The following is a 9,448-nucleotide window of genomic DNA, read 5'->3' as shown; positions in this document are numbered from 1 at the left end:
CATTAGGAAAGATCTTTCAAGAATCACGAGATTCTGGAATGGTTCTTGAGGACTGGAAAACTGCATGTCAATCCACACTTTCAGAATGGAGGGAGGCAGAAGAAAGGAAGTTATAGAAGAAAGGAAATTTCACACACAAAATGCTGGAGGAACTCAGCAGGACAGGCAGCATCAATGGAAAAAAGTACAATCGACGTTTCAGGCCGAAACCCTTCTGCAGGACTCATTTGTTTATGTAGGTTCGGCCAGAAACATCAATTGTACTTTTTTCCATAGATGCTTCCCTGGCTTGCTAAGTTCCTACAACATTTTGTGTGTGTTGCTTGGATTTCTAGTGTCTGCATATTTTCTCTCGTTTGTTTGAAAGGAAATTATAGGCCAGTTAGCCTGACTTCAGTGGTTGGGAGAATGTTGGAGTCAATTATTAAGGATGAGGTTTTTGGGTACTTGGAGGCACTTGATAAAGTAGGCCAAAGTCAGCACCTTTTCTAAAGAGGAAATCTTGCCTGCCAAATCTTTTGGAATTCTTTCAGGAAACAACAGGATAGACAAAGGAGAGTCAGTGGATTGTTTATTTGGATTTTTGGAAGGCATTTGACAAGGTGTCGCACATGAGGCTGCTTAACAAGTTAAGAGCCCATGTTCCAGGAAAAGTACTAGCATGGATAGAAGATTGGCTGACTGGCAGGGAGCAAAGAGTGGGAATAAGGGAGGCCTTTACTGGTTGGCTGCCGGTGACTAGTAGTGTGCCACAGGGGTCAGTGTTGAGTCTGCTTCTTTTCACATTTAACGTCAATGATTTGGATGAAGGAATTGATAGCTTTTTGGCCAAGTTTGTGGGTGATATGAAGATAGGTGGAGTGGCAAGTAAAACAGGAGGTCTGCAGAAGGACTTGGACTGGAACAATGGACAAAGAGTGGTAGATGGAATATAATGTAGGGAAGTGCATGGTTATGCACTTTGGCAGAAGGAATAAAGGCATGAACTATTTTCTAACTGGGAAGAAAATTCAAAAATCCAAGGGGTAGAGAGACTTGGGAGTTGCAGGTTGAGTTGCTAGTAAAAAAAACAATGTTAGCATTCATTCTGAGGACTAGAATATAAGAGCAAGGATCTGATGCTGATGCTGTATAAGGCATTTGGTCAAACCACACTTGAGGTATTGTGCAAACACGAGGAAATCTGCAGATGCTGGAAATTCAAACAACAACACACACAAAATGCTGGTAGAACACAGCAGGCTAGGCAGCATCTAGACAGCGTCCTGACGAAGGGTCTCGGCCCGAAACATCGACAGTGCTTCTCCCTATAGATGCTGCCTAGCCTGCTGCGTTCCACCAGCATTTTGTGTGTGTTGAGGTATTGTGATAGTTTTGGGGTCTTTATCTAAGACAATATGTGCTGGCTGTGGAGACAGTCCCAAAGAGGTTCACAAGAATTAAAGGGTTAACATATGAGGAGCATTTGATAGCTCTGGGCCTGCTATCACTGGAGTCTAGAAAACTGAGGGGGAGGATCTCATTACAACCTATCGAATATCGCAAGGTCTGGATAAAAGTGGATATAGAGAGGATGTTTTCTATAGGGGGAGTATAGAACAAGAGAGCACAGCCTCAGAGTGGAGGGATGTCCACAGATGGTTGTGGGTATATTTAATGTGAAAGTTGATAGGCTACTTATAAATCAGGGTGTCAAGGTTATGGGGGGAAGGCAGGACAACGGGGTTGAGAAGAAATCAAATCAGCCATGATGACAGAGAGGACTCGATGGGCTAAATGACCAATTCTTCTCCTCAAATGTTAACCCTCCACAGATCCTGAGTGTCTGATGTGAGGTGAGGATGACTGTTGCATTTCATTTTGGACAGATGAGCCACCAGTATCATTTGCTCAAAATCCAAGTCTGAGATCCCATTACTGATCTTATTTATAATGGAACAATAACTGTTGGGTATACCTCACATCCTTTTATTTCATTCATCTCTGGCACCCCCTATTGTGTAAAGGGATGCTATGTTTTAGGAAGTCCTTTCTGGAAAAGTCTCACTACAGAGGCCTCACGCAATTGACTTGAGTACATACTACCACATGCGTAATAAGCAGAGGCATCTCTGGTGGTCTCACTTCAAACGTCTCACTTGATTATAGCTGCCCCAAGCTATATGCAACTTCCACATCATCATATTAAAGGTTAATTCATTTATTTAAATATGTTTTTATTCTTGCCTTGATTTTTTTTGCATTTTCCTTCGCCTCAGCAAGAATAACTTTTCCTGTATGTGTAAGTAATGCCAAGGCGATAATTACGCAGCAATTTACATTGTTACTGTACACCCATTAAAATACCATTTACCAAGTTCTTGAATGAAACCTTATTGCCAATGGTAAATTAATTCATCCAGTGGGCTGCATATGAAACCATTAATAAGTGGAAATGACCTGCTTGACTTCTGCTAGTCTGACTTTGATTCAGCTGACGAGCAATGTATGATAATAGCACAGAAAATTGCACTGCTGCAGCTATCAATATTCCGGAAAGAAGCTTTTGATATTTTAGGAAAACTATTCATTAAAGAAAGATATCTCAATTGAGAGAGCCACTGACTCATGACAAGCATGAGGACCAAACATTAAATATGCACTAAAATTGAAAATTAGAAAAATCAGACAGCTTCGGCAGCTGCCTGCTGATGTTGCATTGCAAGTATACTGGAACTGCCATGGGTTTTCAGTGTACCTTGAGTCCTGGTGAACAAGTTAATCACGACAAATGGAACTGTGGGTAAACACAGAAACAGTCCATTAGATCAGTCACGCCTTATCTTTGCATAAGTAAAATAAAATTAACTTCATTGCTCTGGGTTTTCTTTGTATCCTTGGATACTGTGTTTCAATTTTTTTGTCTATCAGTTTCTTAGTAAATGTAGTTACTTCCGAACTACTCCCTATATGTATAGGAAGTTCTCATATTCTTTCTATTTTAAATGTTCACACACTCCTCGGTTTCAAATGACTATCACCTAATCTTGTAAATATGTCTCCTCATTCAAGATTCTCCATCTAGTAGAAACACCTTGTATATCTTTGTTTCATTAAGATCACTCCTCATTCTCAACTCCAAAGAATATAGACCTAGTATCTTTAGGGCAGATCTTTCAATCCAGGAATTAGCCAACTGAATCACTTTTATACTGCCTCTGGTCACAGTATATCTTCTATTAAGTAAATGACCGAAAACAGTGCACATTCCTCAACTATAGCCTCATTAGTTCTTTGTAAGTTGTAGCAGGGCTTCCCTATTTCTAAATTATGTTTTGAAATGTTGAGCTTGTTCTCAGTGTCAAGGTGAACTTTCATCCCTGGGTCACTTTACTTTTGGGAGGAGTTGAGTCTGTGAGAACTGAAGATGAGGTGAACTCCGTCATATTCATGCTCTCATCAACTGGCGCCTTCCCTTCATGTTTTTTTTAAGAACGTGTTCAACATTTAGCATTGGGACTGCAGGTGCTGGAATATGGAGCAACAAATAATTTGCTGGAGGAACATTGGGTTGAAGAGCCTCGTGTTGGGGGGAGGGTGGGGGTGAAATATTGCATTATTCCCAATTTATTTCCCCCATAGTTTTACCCATGCACTGACTTCCTCCAGCAGTTTGCTTGTTGTTCAATTTTGAGCAGTACCAATTCATTAGGATAGAGAGACCATAAGATGAAGGAGCAGAATTGGGCCACTTGGCCCATCGAGTTTTCTTCGCCATTCCATCATGGCTGATTTATTATCCCTCTCAACCCCATTCTCTTGCCTTCTTCCCATGACTTTGATAACCTGAGTAACCAAGAACCCATCGATCTCTGTTTTAAATGACTTGGCCCCCATAGCTGTTTGTAGCAATCATTTCTGGATTCACCACCCTCTGGCTGAAGGAATTCCTTTTCATCTCTGTTCTAAATGGATGTCCCTTTACTGTGAGGCTGTGCTGTACAGTCCTAGGCTTGCCCACTGTCAGAAACATCCTCTCCACATCCACTCTGTCTAGGCCTTTCAATATTCAATAGGTTTAAATGAGACCCCCCCCCCTCATTTTTCTAAAGTCTATCCCAGATTTTTGTGATTCTTGAAAGATCATTACTAATGCCTCCACAATCTCTTCAGCTACTTCTTTCAGAACCCTGGGGTGTAGTCCATCTGGTCAAGGTGACTTATCTACCTTCAGAACTTTCAGCTCCCCGAGCACCTTCTCCTTATTAATAGCAAGTATTTCACTTCTGCCCCCCGATATACTCGAATTTCTGCCATACTGTTAGTGTCTTCCACAGTGAAGACTGGGGCAAAAGCTTCTTACCTCTAACTACGATTCTACATCTTCCGATCCTATTGTCACTTCTTTCTAAGGATTCAAATTATTTTTTTAACAACAGATCCAGCCAAACCACCCCCTCTGCCTACCTGCCTGCCTGTCCTTTCAATACAAGGTGAATTTTTAGATGTTAAGCTCTCAACTATGATGTTCTTACAGCTACATCTCAGCGATGCCCAGAATGTCATACCTGCCAATCTCTAACTCTGCTACAGGATCACCTACCTTATTGCGTGTAATGCTTGTATTCAAACCTAACACCATCATTCCTGTATTCATCACTCTTCTCGATTTTACCCTCACGTTACATGTCAGCTCATCCCACTGACTGCAATTTTGCCCTATCATCAGCCTGTCCACTCTCACTAAACAATGCATCGACTTGTATATCAGTTGTCCCATCCTCAGCCCCATCTCCGGTCAACTAGTTTGTAGTAAACATCAAAAGGTTTTCTTGCTCATGTTTGACCTGATGCACCCTGGTGTTTAAGGACAGCATACTAGCATATCTAGTAGAGCCACCTCCTCAGAGCTTCGGTTTCCCACATCCAATCCCAAGCTCGGATGCTATCTGTATGCTGTTTCTCTCTGGGACGATGTGTGTTACTTTTTGGGTGCTCTAGATTCCTCCCACATCCCAAAGATATGCAGATTGGGAGGTTACTTTGTCACTGTAATTGACTAGCGTTCCCTCTTACTCCCCTCCCACTTACTTTTTTTCCTCTCCTGTCAGATTCCACTTTGTTCAGCCCTTTGCTTTTTCCACCTATCACCCAGAACTCTTTCCCTCATCATTCCCACTTCTTCCCTCCCTCACCCAGAATCAATTATCACCAGCAGCTCTTGCTTCACTCCTCCCCTGCCCTTGTACTCTGGCTTCCGACCTTGTTCTTTTCAGCCCTGGTGAAGGTTCTCAGCCCAAAACGCTATCTGTTCATTTCCCTCCATGTATGCTGCCTGACCTGCTGAGTTCTTCCAGCAATTTGTGTGCATTGTAATGTGTAGGCAATGCATAGAATCTAGGAGGCTGGGGGTAATTGATGGGAATGTGGGGTGAATAAATGAGAATCAGTGTATAATTAATATAAATGGGTGGTTTATGGTCAGTGTTGGCTGGCTGCACAAGGAGGCAGTTGTGTGCTGTATGACCCGACGACTTGGTAACCAGGGCCAGATTCAAGGACCCACTTTTTGGTAAGAAAATGTGCCACATGATTTTAACTTGGAAACATTAAACCAGTCAATGCTTCATTTAATTCACCGTGCTATCCAGACTATTGTTTAGTGCTGGGTCAATACATCTGCTTTAATAAAACACTGAAATTGTGTTGGAATTCTCCCTGTCTGCTACAGCGATTCAAAGGGATCATCAGTTCACCTTCGAGGGAAAGAGCCACTTGCTTTGTTTCCTTCAGGAAAATAACTACAGAATTTTGACCCTATCATCAAAATAAATTAGTTTTGTAAACGTGTTTCTCATTCTCAATATTTTTCTTTGAACAGTTTATTTGTTACATAGTGTTTGTTTTGAAGCCCAATTGTACTGTATCCTAATGGAAATTCAACCTTGGTTAGCAGCACAAGTTCTTCCTGGCTGGCTAACCACTCCTGAATCCTCACTTCCACTGAAGAATGCCAAACACATCCATTCCTCACCAGATATTATCAGGAAGCCTTTAGTGATGGTTTTGAATGACTGCCTGAACCAAGTTGGTTTGCAAATTTTTCATTCAGCTCCCCATTTACTAAACCAAGGATTCAACTACATATCCTGTATGTACACATGTGTACATATGTGTATGCATGTGTGTGTGTATTACACAATATATTTGTATTACACACAAAAAATATCTAATTGGCAATTCAACACCTTTGAACTCTAACAGGAGCCCTCAGTTACAAGAAGCCAATTTACTGAACGTATCTTTGTGCCAAGAGATCTCAAGCCTTTATTTTCCTTCATTCCCATGTTGAGATAACCTGCTGTACAGCTCCCATTTCCACCTGGAAGATCTTCAGCCTTGACCGTGGTACTCCAGCCATCCACCCTATGAAATCTTTCTCCTCTATGTTTTGATTTCCCACGTCCCCACCTCCCTCTACTTTGCAAGTGTAAGTTCGACATTGTGCCCTCTCTCATTGAATTTATTTGCTGACACACTTTACCCACTTCCAGCTCCCTCCCCCATTCTCTCTTTTACACTCTACCACCCATCTGCCTCTCTGTTCTTCCTTTTGCTTCCTTCTCTCTTCGCTTCCAGCTGCCATCCACCACTTGTCCCTCCCACATCATTCTCAAACCACATTGGTTCATTAACATCCGATTTTCTAATCCTGTTTGCATTAACCATGGATTATATCATTCACAGCATATTTCTTATCCCTGGCTGCATAGCATTGCAATGTTATTTAGACATTGATGGTTGTCATGAAAAGAACTAAAGGGACAAAACAGCTTTTAACACGTGAAGATAATTAAGTATAATTAAAGTGGCTGGGAACATTCAACTATTCTAGTGCAAATGCAGGCAAATTCAACATTAAGGTGTTTGCATTTTAGAAGAAATGTTTGAAGTATATAAAAAGTATAACTGACTGTAAAAGCAGACTTAAAGGTTATTTAGAGAAAGTAAATTATAAAGGCATACAAGTGATTTGCTAGGAGCTTTGAAGATAATACATTTCTGTTGCATATTTGATATTCTGAAATCTGCCTTTCAAGATTATTAAGGAAATGGCAATCTGTTTGGCTCCAGATTTTCACTGCCTATTTCAGTGGATAAAAAATATCAAGGTTGCCAGATGAATGAGCGACACTTTGACATGAATGTTCCCTGGGGAAAATAAATCATTAAATTTTCACACAAGGAAGTTACTTAAGCATTAAAAAGAGCAAAAAATAATAAACAGTGTATTAGCACCTCATTTCTTTGATTTGAAATATGGGGAGAAATGCAAAGTAACGATTGCCTAGAGTAGTTGTTGTCATAAACTGACAGTGCACCTTAAAAACGTTCAGTCTGTGCCAGTGGTAATGGGAGAAGCTGACATGTGGATCAGATATCATGTTTGGCATTTTATCTTGTAGGTAGAAACATAAATTGTTAAGATAAGATATAGGAGCAGAATTAGGCCATTTGGCCCATTGAGTCTGTTTCACCATTTCATTGTGGCTGATCCAATTTTCATCTCTGCCCCAATCTCCTACCTTCTCCCCGTATCCCTTCGTGCCCTGACCTCAAAATCGATTGACCTCTGCCTTAAATATACATAAATAATTGGCCACAGCTGCCTGTGGCAAAGAATTCCACAGATTCCCCACTCTCTGGCTAAAAAGATTCCTTCTCATCTCAGTTCTAAAAGGATGCCCCACTATTCTGAGGCTGTATCCTCTGGTCTTAAACTCTACCACTATAGGAAATATCTCCTTTGCATCCACTCTATCAAGGCCTTTCACCATTGATAGTTTTCAATAAGGTTACCTTTCGTTCTTCTGACTTCTAGGGAATATAGGCCCAAAGTCATCAAACGCTCTTCATATGACAAGCCATTCAAACGTGGGATCATTTTCGTGAATCTCCTTTGAACCCTTTCCAGTTTCAGCACATACTTTCTAACATAAGGGGCACCAAAAGTGTTCACACTACTCTAAGTGAGGCTTCACCAGTGCTTTGTAAAATCTCATTATATCCTTGCTGTTATATTCTAGTCTTCTTGAAATGAATGCTAGCATTGCATTTGCCTTCCTCACCACAGACTCTGCCTGCAAATTAACCTTTAGGGAATCCTGCAGAAGGACTCCTAAGTCCCTTTACACCTCAGTTTTTTTTGTATTTTCTCTCCATTTTGAAAGTAGTCAACACCTTCATTTCTTCTACCAAAGTGCATGACCATACACTTCCTGACACTGTATTCCGTCTGCCATTTCTTTACCCATTCTCCTAATCTGTCTAATCCAGTAATGCCTCTCCCCTTCACCATTTCCCATCCTCTTGTCCCTCTCTCATGTTATCTCCTTGCCTGCTCATCGCCTCCCTCTGGTGTTCCTCCCCCACACCCTTTTCTTTCTTCCATGGCCTTCTGTCTCTTTCACCAATCAACTTCCCAGCTCCTTGCTTCATCCCTCCCCCTCCAAGCTATTGCCTGGCATTTCTCTCTCCTCTTCCCCCACCTTTCAAATCTACTCCTCAGCTTTTTTTCTCTCCAGTCCTGCTGAAGGGTTTGGCCTGAAATGTTGACTGTACTTTATTCCATAGATGCTGCCTGGCTTGTGGAGTTCCTCCAACATTTTGTGTGTTGCTTGGATTTCCAGCGTCTGCAGATATTCTGTTGTTTGCAACTTGGAACTTCTACCATACTGCCAGTGCCTTCCACAGTGAAGACCGAAGCAAAATACTTACTCATTTTGTTCTTCATTTTATTGTCCCTGATTACTATCCCTCCAGCATCGTTCCCCAGCTGTCCGATATCCACTCTCATGCCTCTGTAATTCCCTATACACCACTAGATAATTATGTGCTATTTGTTCTTTTACTTCCTTTTTGGATATTTGCTTTTTTTTTGAGTGTTGTCAGAATGCATGTTAAAACCCCAGTTGCTGGGGTGTGGTGTGACATATTGATAGTTTGATGCATGCTTCAACCAGCCACATGCTCTGTTTAAATTTTGCTGTATGAATGTGTGCCATTCAATGTCACATCCGTGTAAAGTGGTCCTCAAGGGGCATGCTCTACTTAGAATTAAGTTTAGGGGTAAAGATTATTAATCTTACATGGTAATTGTTTTTCTCTCTCATGGATGCTGCCTACTTTGATGAGTAGTTCCAGCATCTAAATTCTACACGCATCCTACTTGTGTTCTCATAAGTTGTGGCACAGCAGGAAGTTAGGTTGCAGGTGAAGAGCAATACATTAGTGAGAAGGACATGCACCTCCTCTTCTGCAGGGAAGTTAAAATTGGCATTCTGATAACGTGCACAACCTTTTGAGAGCAGAGTTGAGTTTATAAAAAAATGTTGACATTTATCAGTATTCTCCTTTCCCACAATCTCACCATTATTAGGCACCTGACTGCTGCTTCATTTACAGCCAA

Source organism: Hemitrygon akajei, chromosome 8, assembly GCF_048418815.1.
Source record: "Hemitrygon akajei chromosome 8, sHemAka1.3, whole genome shotgun sequence".
Classification (NCBI taxonomy): Eukaryota; Metazoa; Chordata; class Chondrichthyes; order Myliobatiformes; family Dasyatidae; genus Hemitrygon; species Hemitrygon akajei.
This window is presented reverse-complemented; position numbering follows the sequence as displayed.